At 39.4% G+C, this 17015-nt stretch overlaps 1 protein-coding gene across 4 annotated transcripts in view; it reads right to left on the bottom strand.

Moving 5' to 3' along the window:
- Positions 1-17015, bottom strand: part of ralgapa2 (Ral GTPase activating protein catalytic subunit alpha 2) — a 328019-nt gene that overhangs the window by 98455 nt on the left and 212549 nt on the right. The gene's annotated exons all lie outside the window — the stretch shown is intronic.

Genomic DNA, 17015 nt, shown 5'->3' with positions numbered 1-17015 from the left:
CATTGAATAACCGAGAATGAGGATCCAACAAGACACTCCACATGGTTCTGAAGGTTTTTAGAGGTGTAATACCAAATTAAAATATTAATGTTAAAATGTCTCCTGCAGAGACATATGAAGCACGAAAAAAATGTGAAATTCAGTGAATCGTCAGGTAAGGCGTAGTGGGAAAGGAAAGCATAACAGTATTAGAAAATTCTCTTTGCAATTAAAAATGCAATTACAGGGCACCTGTAAAGAGTTGGTAACACGTCTGAAATCAGCACCAAGTACAGCTCCTTTGACAAATGCTTCACAACACAACTCGACAATGAAAAATCAACTTAGGTAACAGCAGCTGGAGGAAGCTGTTGCTGTGGTGATGGGGAACATGGGACTGGTAATGATGCAAACGCTGCCATAAGGGAAAAGTAAGAAATGAAACAAAGAAGAAGATTCATTCTGATTATTAAATACAAGACTTTCTTTTAAAGTAAGGACAACCGATTTTATTTTTCAACCAAGTTAGAACTTCAATTCCCCATTAATCAGTTTCCAAATCTTGCCATTATTCTTTCCGATTATGCTTAAGGGAAACACAATTAAGCTTTTAAGAATATTTATATACTGAACCGCATCCAAACGTAATGGAAACTGCTGACCTTGTTTCGCATGCTATTGAACGAGACAGATTCCATGCAATTCTCCACAGCCAGATGCTTTATTCAATATTTATAATAATAAGACTGCTATTTTGTAAATAATTAAAATTATTAACAAGATAGTTCTACACCCCCCAAATATTTTAACATAGTGTAATATATTTGCACTGTACTTCAACACTAAACTGTAGTTTTAATTTTAGAGATACAGCATGGAAACAAGCCCTTCGGCTCACCGAGTCTACACCAACAATTGATCACCCGTTCACACTAGTGATTCCACCACACACTAAGGGCAATTTACAGACATCAATTAACATACGCGCCCACATGTCTGTGGGATGTGGGAGGAAAACGAAGCACCTGGAGGAAACCCGTGCAGTCACAAGGAGAACATGCAAACTTCATACAGACAACATCCGAGGTCAGGATGAAACCCGGGTTTCTGGCGCTGTGAGGCAGCAACTCTACCGCTGAGCCGCCCTCGAAATATCGCTAACTTAACACTAGCACACAGACTAAACATTTAAACTTAGGATCCAAAGCACAAGGAAATGACAAGGCACACAAATCCAAGTAGGCTGATAGGTTGCGTCCCAGTGACCACTTGTTGACACGACTCAAATATTTTTGGTAGAGGTCAAGCGGGAAAATCAATTGTAAGAAAACACTACTATGGATGTGCACTCATTTATTCGTGCTTTCTTTGTTTGTTAAAGAAGCGGAAAAAAAGAACCGTTTCAGTCAGAAAATGTATCCATAAATATCCTTACAACAATAGTTCCCTTCCAGCAAAGGAAGAACTATATTCCACAGAATTACACCAAATTAGGCCTTGTCATTTTTTATTTTCCACTCCAACTTCGTATTGTTCTACCATCTTCCTGATAATAACTGCTTGAAGGCATCTCTTCAATGTATCAGGAAGACCTGCTCGGTTGCCCATTTGGCAACGAGTACCGCATTCTCACTGGTGTGGTGTAAAAAAAACTTCTGGTAAATTTGATCTCATAATTGTTAGATCTTGACAATATCCTCTTGGTCTGAAGTTACCTATCATTGGAACTACAGTATCTAAACCCTTACAAAATGTAATGACCTCTTTAATGTCCCTATTTAACATTCCTTCCCAAAAATAATCCTCAATCTACTCTGATGGTTTATAACCACTCAATCCAAGGTGCATGCTGTAATTTTGTTACACTGCTGTGTTCCTGGAACCTATTTACAGAAGGCAGTACACAGTTATAGAGTTCTTTGCAAATAACCTTTTTTTAATTTGTTTCTTAACGAGCAATTTATAGACGTGAGCGTAAAATATGGACTAAATGCCAGAAAGTGATTTCTGACCAATTGAAAATTTACAATTCTTTCATGTTTGCTTTTAATTAAAAAATTAAAAAGATCTCCTTTCCGCTGTCTGAAGGTTGGCATATCATTTAATATTTTAGGATATTATGTGCAACACAACCAGCAATGAACTAAGCACCAGAGCAATACAGCAGAAAGGATTCACTTCATACACAGTCATCCAAACAGAATTTTCAGATTATTATTTAACAAAAGAGATCTGCTTCCTTTATTGTATACATGTAACAATGATATGGCTGTCAGAGGGGTGCAGTAATTAGCAGATGGGATCTGCAATCAACTTTGTATGAACTGTTCAATCAAAGATAATTAGAGCAAAATGCCAGGACTTTATTGCCTCATGCTGAAATCAAAAGGGCGCATGATAATACGGAAGATATAGAAGTGTCCACAATATACCTGAACTGACTAAAGCGGCACACATGAGCAAAATTAAAAGGACGGAAGGAATGAAAGGCAACTTGCACATTTGCAACAGCCTTCTAATCCTTGCCCCAAGCCATACTGTGCAGTCAGGCTGTCTATTACAAGGCAACAATTAGGCGGCCTAAGCAGAACACCTGGTACTCACAATCCTCAGCCTTCTGTGGCAGCTGACTGCAAACAACTCCCTGCAAGTGGTTGTGGCTCTCAACACTAGCTTGCCAGTCTGTGGATGATAAAGACCATTTTTCCTACTCATGCTACTTAGAACGCTATTTATCATGTACAAATTAAAAATAAATCTTTTTCTTTCTGCCATGCCCAGAATTAAAACAAAAATCTCCTTCATGCAACTGAACTATCAAAATGTGTGTTCTCATATCTTCTCATGCCAAACGTTTGTTTTGAAACAAACTTTAAATAAATCTGATTGTTGGCAATGGAATATTTATGATAAAATTATTATATTTTCACAGCAAATTTAAAAATTGCTATTACATATCCAACTCTGTTGGAAGCTTTTACCTTTAAGTAGTTTACATTTTCAAGTTGCAATGGTGAGAATGTGTCCCAGTTGTGTATGCAATGATATTTGGTATATTTTAAGTTATATCGAGTCCTTATTACCTCAGCCCATGGATTTACAATTTCTGCTATTGACCACAGTTTTAACAGCCTGCACAAATAGCAACCAACGCTGCTAGCATGTTCACAATTTGATGCTGCCATGATCTTTGTTTACATTGGGCATTAGTCAATACACTTTTTACTCTGTTCCCTCTTCAATTATGTATATCTTTTTAATAGAAGTTAACCAAATTTCCCCAGCATGTTATATTATTTGATCAACTGTAAAATTAGACCAGAAGGCCCTGTGAAAAGTCCCCACATGCAGCCAGCACTTTTCTGCAGCTCAAAATAATGGGCAATATTTCTGAATGGGAAAAAAAAGAGAAAGGAAATAAATCATTAGCACTTCAAAGCCTTTCTCCCTGTAAGGTTCCAAAATGCATGATGCACACTTTAATCTTTCTAAAATCTATGCACAGATTGAGCAGAAATGCATTTTTCACATGTATGCTAATACTTTCTAAGAGGACAGCCTTTATACTGCAGAAGGCAGGGAATGTGATGGAGACCAAACACATTATCATGGCCTTTGAACTGTTTAAAATTGTATCAAAGTGAAAATGATAAATAATTAACGGCTGCTGTATCTTATCACACAATGGCTTCAGACACATTCTTTTGAGTAGATTTCACATTAAAAACTCTCGGAACTGAGAGGATGTGGGACTTTGGTAATTAACACAGCTGCATGACTAACCAAAAAAAGCACAAATCGTTGTGTAGAGAAAAGACAGCGTGCAAAACCTACGTAGTGCTCGGAAAACAGACTGCTAGAGGCAATGCAATAGATGTGTAAAAGTTCATTAATTAAACTGTTCTCCTGAAACAGATGGAACTGGCTAGCTGGACTCTAATTACTCGTAGCAGGAGCAGAGGCTTGCAGTTCTTAATGAGGTTCAATAAAACGGCTAATTGCACATCAATCACAATTAAAAGAACCCTGGAAGAAGAGTTGAGTCATCCTGCAACAGGTCAGGAAATTTGATAAGAAACCAACAGGCATAGCAAAACACAAGAAAGATGCTTCTACACACATAATTTTATGCTGTAATAGATCAAAATAATTAAATGCGTAATATATTGCAGTAAAATATTACAATGCATTCAATTTGTTCAGAACTAATATTTCCATCTTGACATCATTCATCAAAGTGCACTCAAGAGATGAATTGAAAACAAACCAGCCTATATATATACACACAAGGTAGACAAATATGCTGGAGAAACTCAGCGGGTGAGGCAGTATCTATGGAGCAAAGGAAATAGGCAACGTTTCGGGCCGAAACCCTTCACAAGTATCTGCATTCTGCAGAAAGCAATGCGATGATTTGCAATGATTTGCAGAGGTTACAATTTAAGTAGCTTTGAACAAACTGCAGACCTATCAGTACACAAGCTGTTTATTTTATATATTATTAACATTGCAAGCTAAATTATGAGAATCTGCAATAGTTGGTTGAAGGATTATTTTGTACTAAGCAGACAAAACTATTTGAAAAAACATAAGAGCAAAAACCTCAGATTTGAGAAGTTTACATGGAGGCTTTCCTCGTGTATATTAAACAAAATTTGCATTATTTTAAGCAGAAATCCATTGGGACATTATCGTCACAATAGGTACTGCTGGAAACATGACATGAACTTGAAAGTCTGCAAGTAGCTTTTATTAGCAATCAAGTGAAATGAGTCAAATGTTGTCAGTGATTGAAGAATACTTCTGCATTTTGTATGAAGCTAGACACCATATGCCATGCGGAGACTCCATTACTTTATTCTGTGCTATCACTGTGAAGCAGACACATTGGTAATCCCAATGGAAACACTGTCTCCTCATTGGGGTGAAGAGTAAAATCTTTGGGATCTGTGAATATTAGATACTGCAACAATCGGGTGGCACAGCTGGCAGTCTGCGACAAAGGTCAAAAATGATACACTAGTTCTGCCATTTAACAGAGTATGGGAAATAAACTCTTGAACAAAATAAACTCTCAAGACCAGGGCCGGCATTTTGAGGTGCGGGGCCCAATTGGGAACATTTTTCATAGAAATACAAATATATAATTATAAATGAGTCATATTCAGGCACGTGTCGTGAGTAATGTGACAGACAGTCGACTTTAAAAAAAATCTTAAACCGCGCATGCGCAGATTGTTCTCTACGTAAAAATAAAAAATATGAATAAATAAAGTAACAGTTCAATTTGCCCAAGGCTTCCCATCAGCTGCTAGCAATGAGGGATAGACTTGGCTTTCCCTCAGTACAGCAACATCGTTCTTGATGTTACTGTACTGAGGGATAACGAAGTCTATCTTTCTTGGCTCACAACCCAACCTTCGGCCTCCAAGATGTAGGTACATTTTCTAGCAATGTTACAACATTTTGAGATTTTAAAAATCAAGTCTGCAATCAGATAAAGCATAAAAAGTTTAATTTGACACCTAATTCACTTTCATATCTTCAGTATTAAAAGAGTTATGCCCATTTTCATACTCGGAAATTAGCATCTTGTTCCCTATCGCTTTTTCCATTGACTTATAGAAACTTACAAAATTCTTAAGGGGTTGGACAGGCTAGATGCAGGAAGATTGTTCCCGATGTTGGGAAAGTCCAGGACAAGGGGTCACAGCTTAAGGATAGAGGGGAAATCCTTTAGGACCGAGATGAGAAAAACATTTTTCACACAGAGAGTGGTGAATCTCTGGAACTCTTTGCCACAGAAGGTAGTTGAGTCCAGTTCATTGGCTATATTTAAGAGGGAGTTAGATGTGGTCCTTGTGGCTAAAGGGATCAGGGGGTATGGAGAGAAGGCAGGTACGGGATACTGAGTTGGATGATCAGCCATGATCATATTGAATGGCGGTGCAGGCTCGAAGGGCCGAATGGCCTACTCCTGCACCTAATTTCTATATTTCTATGTTAAGACAAAAGCTGTGATCGAGGACAGTCAAAAGCCCGTAACATTCTTAAAAATTAAGAGAACCGAATGAAATTTTCAGTTATTATGGTTGAAGCATTCTGAAACAAATATAAAACATCTTACTTGGATGTAAGCCCCCCCCCCCCAATAGACACTCTGTACCCTGTTTTTCCCCGCCCGCACCCCCCCTCATGCCAGTCCCCCCCTTTTTGAAAAGCTTTGTACGGGCCTGATTATGGAGAAGATCAGTTGCTAGCTGGCATACCATACTGCTCAGATTGTAACCAATAAACAACTCTGTACCCTTGTTTTTCCTCAACTTTTCCATTTTGGCATTGTAAACTACAAGTTTTTGCTCTTCAAACCACACATGACATGCCTTTCTGCTCACTACTTTCCCATTAAGAATGTCCTGTAGATTCCATTTCTTAAGAAAAGGATATTTTTTCAAAATAGCCTAAGTATCCAAATAACAAACTAATCCCATTCACACAATAATATATCATGATTTTTAAATTTATATGCCAGATCAGTGATGGAAATGGGTTTTGGGAACTAGGGGTACACTAAGGTCCGCGAGGCTGAGGTTGGGAAGGAAGGGGTGGGCGGGGGAAGTGGTAGATGCTATAAGCCCCCCATGAGAAATGTTATCTAACTCTGACATTGAAGATAGACAAAAGCTGGAGTAGCTCAGCAGGCCAGGCAGCGCAGCGACTCTGGAGAGAAGACCCTTCTTCAGACTGAACTGAACTCTCGTCGGTGAGAGTCCTTGTGATTGTCTGAAGAAGGGTCTCGACCAGAAACGCAAACCATCTCCCCAGTGCCCCTGCCCTTCCCGCTGAGCCACCACAGACAGGGAGTTGAAGGTAGACACGGGGGGGTCCACCTTCAACTTCAGAGCCAAACAAAAAACACAGTGCTGGAGGAATTCAGCGGGCAAGGCAGCACCTGCAGAGGGAACATATCACATATCAGGAGCCGCCACGGGACAGGACTCTCTCCCCCCCCCCCCCTCCCCCAACAGAAAGGAACCGCAGATGCAGCTGTCACCGGAAAACGTCTAAGAAAGAACTGCAGATGCTGGAAAATCGAAGCTAGATAAAAATGCTGGAGAAACTCAGCGGGTGCGGCAGCATCTATGGAGCGAAGGAAATAGCCAACGTTTCGGGCCGGGTCTGAAGAAGGGCTTCGACCCGAAACGTTGCCCATTTCCTTCGCTCCATAGATGCTGCCTCACCCGCTGAGTTTCTCCAGCATTTTTGTCTACCGCAAATCATCAATGATTCCGGGAATGCCGAAGCGACAGGGTGAGAGAGAGGGAGTGAGAGAGCTAGAGAGAGACGAGATGCGGAGCGGGAGCCAGGAAAAGCCTGATCATGGAAATCTTATTGTTACTCATTCAACTATCGATGGTTTTCAGATCATCTCTGGTCAGCAAGTTAATGGCTCATCACCAAACATCCCAAAACCACTCCACACCATGTACACTAAAATTCAAATTTCAAAATTGAGAAATTCATGCAAATATTTTGTTTTTGAAATGATTTCATTTAGCCTTAATATCGCATCTAAAACAATTACATTTTAGATTTCCATCACCAAATTTTTGCTGGAATTGGTAAAACTTAAAATTTTGAGATGTAGAGAAGAGGAGAAGGGAAGGAACTAAAGGGATGGTGTGTGATAAAGAAGAACCAAAGAAAGATTAAACGACAAAAGGGATGATAGTGTATGGTGGAGGTGTACATGGATATCTTCTCTTAAACAATTCCCCCCCCCCAACTTTTCTCACATCCCAAAGAAAAATGGTTCCTTCATCATCATATGGAATCATAAGTAAAAAATCCCACAAATACTGTAGAAATACAGCACGGAAACAGGCCCACTGAGTCCGCGCTGACCCATGATCGTCCTGTACACTAGTTCTATCCTACACATTTAGGACAATATACAATTTTACACGCCAATTAAGCTACAAACCTGTACATCTTTGGAGTGTGGGAAGAAACGGGAATACTCGGAGAAAACACACACACGGTCACAGGGAGTACGTACAAACTCCGTATAGACAGCACCCGTGATCAGGATTGAACCAGAGTCTGACGCTGTAAAGCTGCGCAACCGTGCCACCCCCTTGAAGACTCAATTGTGACTGATTCTCAAAGAGGTCTGACATAGAAACATGGAAAATAGGTGCAGGAGTAGGCCATTCGGCCCTTCGAGCCTGCACCGCCATTCAATGTGATCATGGCTGATCATCCAACTCAGTATCCTGTACCTGCCTTCTCTCCATACACCCTGATCCCTTTAGCCACAAGGGCCACATCTAACTCCCTCTTAAATCTGACAAAGGTCAAACCACTGTGCTTGCACTATTCCAGTGCCACCCTAAATATACTGCACTGGAATTTCTAGGCAATGGCAGAATGAATAGATGGAAAACACTGATTTGTGAAAAAATTAAAAGGAAAAAAATTATAATCCAAAAGCAATATTATCAGATCCTGTATCTGAATAGACCAATTCAAGCAGTATTCCAGGAGACAACTCACAGAGATTAGTCTCACTGGATGGGACAAATGTATAATCATTGTAAAATGTAAGGGTTTTCAGATTGATGGTTTGGCAAGGTAGTCGCAGGTATAATGATTAGTTCTGTATATTAAGATGAATCCAGGAGGTACTTAAATATCAGATCACCGAAATTAACTTTTCTATTACAGCAAAGGAGCTAAAAATCCATGACTCTTTCGGGGCGGATGTGAAAAGCAACAGGATTGAAGGCCATGGGATATGCGTAGATTAAGGCAATCGGGCCCAGATTTCAGACCTGAGCAACAACTCCAGATTAGCTGCAGGAACACACTGCTTTACATTCGCAGTTACAATCTCCTGGTAGAAGTGTCCCCAGCATTCTCATGCACAAATCATGCTTCACAAATGTAAAAAAGTCATACGGAATTATTTGGATTACCAAGCATTTTGAAGGATTAACATTCCGATATTGTTGAGAATCCTACAAGGCGGGTTTGACCATCATCAGATAGCATTGCCAATACTAATGCTTTGAAAGAAACAGCTGTTTTGCTGAGTTCTTATTTATCAGAAGTGGGGCACTATTTTAAAAAAAAAGCAACTTCAGAAAAATGACTATTTTTGATCGGGCTTTACTGGCTTTACCTTGCACTAAACGTTATTCCCTCATAATGCTTCTGTACACTGTAAGTGGCTCGATTGTAATAATGTATTGTCTTTCTGCTGACTGGTTAGCACACAACAAAAGCTTTTCATTATACCTCGGTATACGTGACAATAAACTAAACTAAAACTTGAAAAATGTAAAGTAAAAACCTTTATGTGGGCACAAATAAAGACAAAATTGTCATGGTCATTGTCCTGGGTGAAAAATAGAATATAGACTGAAAATCCACAACATGGCTTCAAGTACACACAGTGAATAACTGCCTCCATAAAAACGTGTAATACCACCTAAAAGCTCTGGCTTGCGTGACTTATTACAGAGAATAACAGATTAAAGCTATTGATTCTTGCCTGGAGATGGGGCTCAGCATCAGAACATGGGTAAACAGCACAAGCAGCTTGCTAAACTATTGATCCTTCCAGGCAGGGAACCAGCACTCTAATAAAAGTGTGCCGACCTTCATTTTTTTAAAAAGTATTACTGGTTGGTGTGGTGCTCACTGGGGTGTACCAAGACTAGTGCAACTGGCATCAGCTTTTTGCCACAAAAATCAAGCCAACTTGTCAGGTACTTGATCACAATGCATTACACTATGTGTGTATGTGGCAAGTTAAATATTGGAACTTTTCAAAAGACAAGCAAACAGAAAAGCATTGTCGATGGCAACATAAGCCAAAATTATTGATCCGAATGCTTCTAGGATTGAGTTAACGTGTCACAAAAAATAGCATAATCCTTTATTACCATCAGTTTCATACCCGAAATGTAATTGCGTGAAGCAGTGTCAGTTTTTATTTTAGTACACTGACTATCTGGAAGAACAAAATTAAAATACATAACACTGCTTGGCTTGATGTAGTAGTTTAGAGATACGGCGTGGAAACAGACCCTGCATCTTAATACTATCCTACACTGGGGACAATTTAAACATTTATACCAGCCAAGTAACCTACGAACCTGTACCTTTTTTGGAGTGTGGGAGGAAACCGAACTTCTTGGAGATCACAGGAGACCAGGCAAGTCACGGGGAGGACGTACAAATTCCGTACAGACAAGCACCCATAGACAGGATCGAACCCGGGTCTCTGGCGTTGCAAGCGCTGTAAGGCAGCAACTCTACCGCTGCGCCACAGTGCTGCCATAGTCAGGTAACGTTAATTAAAATTTGGAAAAAGTGTGCACCTAATGGCGAGAGCTTCACGCTGTTCAATGCTCAATCAAGTACTGATTCAGTCATCTATTTCATGTTCTAGACATAATATTCCCATTACTGTTTTGGTGCATGTTCCAAAAATGAAACAGTCAAAATCTAATGTATTATTCTTTTGCTTTATCATCAGTGCTTCCTTTCTGAACATTGTACTTAACACTTCTGTAATGGAGTCATCATGAAAGGGTTCATGCTCCCAACTATTACGGGAGCAAAATTGCCCTCAACAATCGCCTACATTAAACTAGAGTGGTCAGTAACGTGATGCTTTAACTATTTATCATAATCCAGTGCTGTTACACTTCTGGATCCTGATGATTCTTTTCCATTAATACCAGCAATAATGAGGTCTGCATTTATTATGCAATACAAATAATTTTTCAACAGCATCTTACCAGATTTCTCAAATGTGCCACTGTGTCTAAAGCACCTCTGTGTCTTTTCCATATTTAAAATTTATTTCAGAGTCTTGAAAATTATCATCAGTCAAAGACCAAGACCCACATCGAATGAAACCATCCATGAAGCCATACTAAGTCTACCAAGTGTAGGCCGTCAGAACCTTTTTACCAGGGTGAAAATGTCCAACACTAGAGGGCATAAGGTGAATGGGAAAGTTTAATGGAGATGAGTGGGGCAAGTTTTTTTTACACAGCGATGTGTGGCAAAGAATATATTGCCTGGGGTGGTGGTGAAGGCAGATACAATAGTGGCATTTTAGAGGTTTTTAGATAGGCACATGAAAGTGCAAGGAATAGAGGAATTATGGATCATGTACAGACAGATGAGATGTTTAACTTGGCAACATGTTCATGGGCCGAAGGATCCGTTGCCGTACCGTACTCTTCTATGTTCTAAAAAGCAGACATGGACATTTTTTTCTTAGAGTGCTCGGATAGCCTAACTATTCCATTCAAACAGATTATAGAAGAAACTGTGAAACAAACAACAAATTAATTCCCGCAGTGTACTGTGTCATTAATTAAGTTGGAGTACGACAAGTGTGGCATTAACAACTGGTTTTGATTCAACAAAAACTCAATTAGCACTCATTGAAGAAACTGTGGAGCAGGGTTGGGATTGATCTATAGGGCACAGTTGGGATTGCATGTAGAAGGTTAGAGGGTCATTGAATCATGCAGCAGAAAAACAAGCCCTTCACCTCACCAAGACCATGCAGACCGTCACATATCTATTTCTATCAGTTCCATTGACCAGTGCTTAGTATGTTGCCTTCTGTGCCTTGATGGCTCAAGTGCTCAACGGGATACTTCTCAAATGTTGTGAGAGTACCTGCCTCCACCACCCAGGCAGTTGGTTTCTATTTACAACAACCCCCATGGTGAAAAAGTTCTTCCTCAGATTTGCTCTAAAACACATTCCCCTGGCTACAACCATATGCTCTCTAGTTTTAGATACCTCTTTACATAAAGAATTTTTACAATATTTATATCCTTCATAATTTTGTACTCTTCTATCAGGTCTTAGTTCAGCGTACTCTGCTCCAAGGAAAACATTTCAGGGAATATGGCCGAATTCGATCAGCTCCTCCAATGATCAGTTGATTCCACCTTTTGTTAGTCTTGAAGGGTTATGCACGAGCACTGCAAAGGTTCAGCAACAAATTAACAGGGTGGTGCATATATGGAATGAGCTGCTTGAGGAAGTAGTTGAGGCAGAAGCTATAACAATATTTAAAAACCATTTGGACAGATACATGGATAGGAAAGGTGTAGAGGGATATGGGCCAAACGCGGGCAGTGTAAATGGGGCACCTTGATTGGCAGGGGCAAGCTGGGCCAAAGAGCCTGTTTCCGTGCTGTATGACAAATGGTTGAAGTTTGTGCCTCGTTTTCTTCCCCATTTTCTTCCCAGTTGCTGCACCAACCAACAATCCTAACAATTATCACAACAGTGCTCAATAAAGTCACAAATATTTATTGAAGTTACATTTGGTGCTGCTAGTGGAGCACGACTCACTGTGGATTGTTAGAGGAAACAGTTAGACAGGTACATGGATAGGACAAGTTTGGAGGGATATAAACCAAGAGCAGGCAGATGGGACAAGTGTAGCTGGGACATGCTGGCCGGTGTGGGCAAGTTGGGCCGAAGGGCCTGGTTCCGCACTGTATCACTCTATGACTGCTCTTTCCTCAGCCAACACCTTCACATTCAGCTTCCACTCTAATCAGTGAGCTCTGCCCATGTGTTCTCCATGCCATCAAAAGACAATAGACAATAGGTGCAGAAGTAGGGCATTCGGCCCTTCGGGCCAGCACGGCTATTCAATGTGATCATGGCTGATCATCCCCAATCAGTACCCAGTTCCTGCCTTCTCCCCATAGCCCCCGACTCCGCTATCTTTAAGAGCCCTATCTAGCTCTCTTTTGAAAGTATCCAGAGAACTGGCCTCCACCGTCCTCTGAGGCAGAGAATTCCACAGACTCACAATTCTCTGTGAGAAAAAGTGTTTCCTCGTCTCTGTTCTAAATGGCTTACCCCTTATTTTTACACTGTGGCCCCTGATGCTGGACTCCCCCAACACCGGGAACATGTTTCCTGCCTCTAGCGTGTCCAAACCCTTAACAATCACATATGTTTCAATAAGACCCCCTCTCAACCTTCTAAACTCCAGAGTGTACAAGCCCATTCTCTCCGCAGATGACAGTCCAGCCATCCCTGGAATTAACCTTGTAAACCTACGCTGCACTCCCCCAATAGCAAGAATGTCCTTCCTCAAATTAGGGGACCAAAACTGCACACAATACTCCAGATGTGGTCTCACTAGGGCTCTGTACAACTGCAGAAGGACCTCTTTGCTCCTATACTCGAATCCTCTTGTTATAAAGGCTAACATGCCATTTGCTTTCTTCACACTGGTACTTCACTCCACTGGGTTGTTGGAGCTAGAGAAGATGCTGCTGTATCTCTAAACTAAACGTGGAGCAATAGCCCAATCCAAGTAGCTCCCTGTGAAGGCAAATGGTAGAATCTGAGGAAAGTTGATGAACATTTAGGGAAAATAGGTTATGAAAAATTATTGGGAGCAAGTGATTGCTCTGTGAGCCGACATAGGCTCAATGGGACGAATGGTTTCCTTCTATGTTGTAAGGAAGCACAGAATGCTGCATCAAGATTTCCATTTGCCACCTACAATATATACTTCACATTCAAATTAAGCATAATGCTGAATTTGGCCCGAGGCTCAGGCATTAACCAGTTTTGGCCACAAGTCAATTTGGCCAAATATGGATTTTTGTTTTGAAAAAACTATCAACCGTAGTAAGTACTATTGATGAACAAAGATGAATCGTGAGGATTGCAGCATTAATTTGGAACTGCTTTGTGACTAACCAGGAAGAAAATTGTAGATGACCACTGAGATAAATTTAATTAAAATATACATGAAAACATTCTTGCCTGTCTTTTACCCAATTCTCCGATTTATACCACTCACTTCATGTGATCAAAGTTGTTAAAATCAGCAGGCCAAGAACACAATAATATTAACCGTAGGCAGTGCTAGATGACAAACATTCACATCTCATGACGATGCTTCTTCCAATACTGACTATGTTCCATCCTTTGAATATCCTTTTTCTGTTATGATAAATAATAAACTGAATGGTAAGTTTGATGGATGGTAAGTTATTTTTTGATTTTGCAATACATTGTGGTCGGGGAGGGGGAAGAGATCCAGATTATGTGCAGGCAGACAAGAGTTGGACCTGGCATCATGTTTAGCACAGACATTATGGGTGAAGGGCCTGTTCCTGTGCTGTGTTGTATCGTTCTATGTATCCACAGGCTAGCATGTCTGACCCCGTAAACTCCCGCAACAATAAGTGCCAGTCAGTCCAACCCTGATATTCCCATCCCCAATCCTCTCCATAAGCAAGTGCCAATGTTCCCCCACGCTACACCAAACACCAACTCCTGGTCTGATCCCAACTATCCTCAACCAAATATTCAGTTTTGACGCTCCTCTCATATCATGCCAGATCATAGAACAAAGACAGATCAACGTCAGTGTGTCTGTCGCCAGTGTCTACCTGCACTTATCCTCAGCAAAAGCACAAAACTGCAAATTTGCAGCTACGAGAATGTGCCTGCCTGTTGCACCCAAGATAACCTGTGTTTTCAGCAGTCCAATAATGACAAAAATGGTTACTGCCGCTATATTGCTGTGTCATTCTAGGGCATCCTAATTTTAAGATAATCGTATTTTCTGGGCAGATAAATTAACATTAAATACACATTAAGTAAGTAGATAACATTTTACGACATTAACGACATAGCTGGAAATGATTAGCCAAATTGATATAAATTCTGTGTCCTGGGTCTTCAATATAACTCAATGTTTTCTGATGGCTGCTGCCAAAGACTGCACCTACTTTCCTACTTTGATACATCACTCACTTCAATTTTGCCACAAAAGGCTGAAGATCAAGCCTTTGCGTCAGGAGCAAAGGGAGATGCATTCCCTGATGGACTTTGCTCTTTGTTGGCAGTGCACAGTAAATGACGCTCAGCAGACTGTGACAGCATGTGGTTGCACTTGTGTCTGTTGTGGGACCTGTAACAGGAATACCCAAATACTATTCCCTTCACAGCAGCTTTATTCTAATTCAAATCTTCGTGTATATAGCTGAGAAGAGGTCACAGCATTAAATTTCAGAAGAGAAATTACATCGGACAGATAAAAAGTAACAACTTTGATTCCATTTTTTATAAAAAAAGATGTTATCTCAAACAACCCAAAATCATTTTTTATTAAGACCAAAAAAACTTAGAAACAATTTCATTATACTAACAAATAACTCAAATGGTGCTATCTCTAAACTTTTCCAAACACAGTCTATGTTAATTGAAAGGCCATTTTGTAAATTAAAATAAGTACAAAGAACAATTACAGATTAAGAATGAAATCTTAATATTCAAGTGAACAAGAACATATCTTTTGCATGAAAAGCTTTAGATTTCTCTTTTACTTTCAATTTCTTATTTAAATATTTTTCAATATAATCATTTTCTTTTTTTTTAAATAAAAATTGTATGGTGAACAATAAAAAATCCAGTATTATTATTTTAAGAACTACTGAAGGATCAAAATTCCAAGCTTTATAGTTACAGCGTTCAGTAAATTAGTACAACTCATCAGTTGTAAAATCATTCTTCTACCAATTCTACGGCCAATATTATAAACTTGGTACAACAGATTTTCAATAATGCTTTTATGCCATAATTATGTGATTAGGATCAAATAGTTTCAGATTATAGCAGGTTACAGAAAGTTGAAATTGAAGCTGAGGCATTTGCACTGCATGCAAAATTTAAACTCCAAACGATATTGCACAAATAGATAATTTATTTGTGCCATAGCAGAGAAAATCCATAAAGTATTATTTTTCAAAGACACACACAGAGACACAAAACTGCCAATTAACTAACTGATTGAAAAGGCAATTACCTCACCTATTGAAACCACTAAAAATAAATTTTGGACGTATATAATGTGGAACTTATACAGAACAGTATGAAGAGGTATATAAACATTATTGCAAATTCTTGGAAGAAATTTGTTCCTTGGACTTGATGCAGTGTGATACTAATTGCTGCAATGGATAAGTCGGGACGTCAATAATGTTCAATGTACATCTTATCCCCTCCAAAAAAAAATTTTGTTTTTCAGAAGAGAATAACAATTTAGAGGAAACAATTCATACACAGGCACATTTCCATTGTATGTTGAATGACAACAGGTATTTCTATTACAAGACTATATTCAGTACAGCTTCGTAAAATACTTGATTAATTTAGGCACTCCAAATCTAAATTCACACTGTTCGCAACTCATCTTTACAAATAAAACCTTCTAGTGTTGGCCCCGACTAAAAACAGATTGCTTTCCCCATGATTTTAACAGTGGTAGATTTTTTGCCCAAATGCCTGCAATGCACACTCTAGGTTAAACAAAGAGCAATGAACATTTAAGTTGCTGTGGTAACACATACTTCGATATTGTCCTTCATTCAGCTGTAGTATTCAGTGTAGGCTTTGTGTCTTATCAGATTTCTCCTGCAACCTGCTGGCTGCAGAGTGTAACCTTTTTTCTTCTACCACTCCCCAATTGAGATGCAAATTAATCTCCTCTGTTGATTAAATTCTCCTTAATCTAACCGTCAAGTGCAGATGTAATCAGAGTTTACAGTTCTAGCAATACGCACTGTCACAATGAGCGATTTTTTTTCGTTCACAGATGAATTATGAAAAGAGTAAGCTACATCAATCAGGCATTTTCCTCAAATTTTCTTATGTAACATGTTTAAAAAAAAAGTCCTATAAATGCACTGTGCAAGTGTTATTTCATTTTCTGTGCTAAAGGTTTTAATTTGAATGTTTAAAACACAGGGTGTATAAATGATCACATCTTCATGTTGTGCACTGAAAAGACACCAAATAAGGTAGCTGGAGGGATTTTCAAAAGTACTCAATAATACATCTGTTCTTTCTATCTACAATGTCAGTTCACTTACATTATCAGGGAAATTGAATTCATTGAAGCACACAAAAAAAATGCAATAAAAGTTGACCTCAATAAAATTGTGTTAATTTCACTC

This window comes from Leucoraja erinacea, chromosome 8, assembly GCF_028641065.1.
Source record: "Leucoraja erinacea ecotype New England chromosome 8, Leri_hhj_1, whole genome shotgun sequence".
In the NCBI taxonomy this organism is placed as follows: Eukaryota; Metazoa; Chordata; class Chondrichthyes; order Rajiformes; family Rajidae; genus Leucoraja; species Leucoraja erinaceus.
This window is presented reverse-complemented; position numbering and strand designations above follow the sequence as displayed.